Source organism: Hoplias malabaricus, chromosome 10, assembly GCF_029633855.1.
Source record: "Hoplias malabaricus isolate fHopMal1 chromosome 10, fHopMal1.hap1, whole genome shotgun sequence".
In the NCBI taxonomy this organism is placed as follows: domain Eukaryota; kingdom Metazoa; phylum Chordata; class Actinopteri; order Characiformes; family Erythrinidae; genus Hoplias; species Hoplias malabaricus.
This window is the reverse complement of record NC_089809.1, coordinates 4561243-4562444: the sequence shown is the minus strand read 5'-3', so window position 1 is coordinate 4562444 and position 1202 is coordinate 4561243.

The following is a 1202-nucleotide window of genomic DNA, read 5'->3' as shown; positions in this document are numbered from 1 at the left end:
CTCTCGGCACTGAATGCTTCTGAGCTGCAGATTGAAAAAAAAGGGACCGTTATCATGAAAATTGGGATGTCCTTGGTCAGTAAGCGTTAACTTTCCATATTAAAGCCTCATTAAGTTTATTTAGAGAACAGCTAAATCTTATATAAACATTTGTGCCAATATGCATTTTCGCAAAAAAGTGTTTTATCCCTTAGTTTTAATGTCAGCACCATTTTCTTTATGGAATTAAAAAAAAATAACAATTTCAATAGAAAGTAAAGCATCCGCTTAATAAACAGAGTTAAAAATACGGTCATTTTGTGTCTGGGGTGTGTGATGGAAACTTGTGGCTTTATGAAGCTTGACACACATCTGTCTGTCTTTCTGCCTGTTTGTTTTTCATTGGGTCAACAACCCCTTTTGTTCTGTCACTAAATTTAAGCTAACAACAGAGAGAGAGAAAGAAAGAGAGAAAAGAGAGAGAGAGAGACAGAGAGAGAGAGAGACAGAGAGAGAGAGAGAGAGACAGAGAAAGAGAGAGACAGAGAAAGAGAGAGAGAGACAGAGAAAGAGAGAGAGAGAGAGAGAGAGAGAGACAGAGAGAGAGACAGAGAGAGAGAGAGAGAGAGAGACAGAGAGAGAGAGAGACAGAGAGAGAGAGAGAGAGAGAGAGAGAGAGAGAGAGAGATAAAGAACACAAAAATCTGTTAAATGACATAGTAGTGTGAAACAGACCCACACACACACGCACACACACACACACGCACGCACACGCACACGCACACGCACACACACCATCCTGTGTTTTTGAGCTTGACCAGTGTCTTAAAGTGGAAAGTTGCGTGGCGGCCTCAACTTGGTGATTTTGAGGCGGTCGTCCAGATTCAGGATAAATATAAACCAGCGGCTCTCCACAAGAGACATGGAGTTAAAAACACCCAGCAGCCTCCCTCCCCTAATTACACACAAAGAATGAGAGAGCCAGAGAGAGAGAGAGAGAGACAGAGAGAGAGAGAGAGAGAGAGAGAGAGAGAGAGAGAGAGAGAGAGAGAGAGAGAGACAAGAGTAAAGGAGACAGTAAAGAGAGAGATAGCGAAAGAGACAAAGAAGAAAGTTAGAACAGAGTGAAGGAGACAGAGAGAGATTGCAGTGAAGATAGAGACAAGGAGAAGGCGCAGAGACAGTTAAAATAAGAGAATATTATAAATAAAATTGGTAAAACA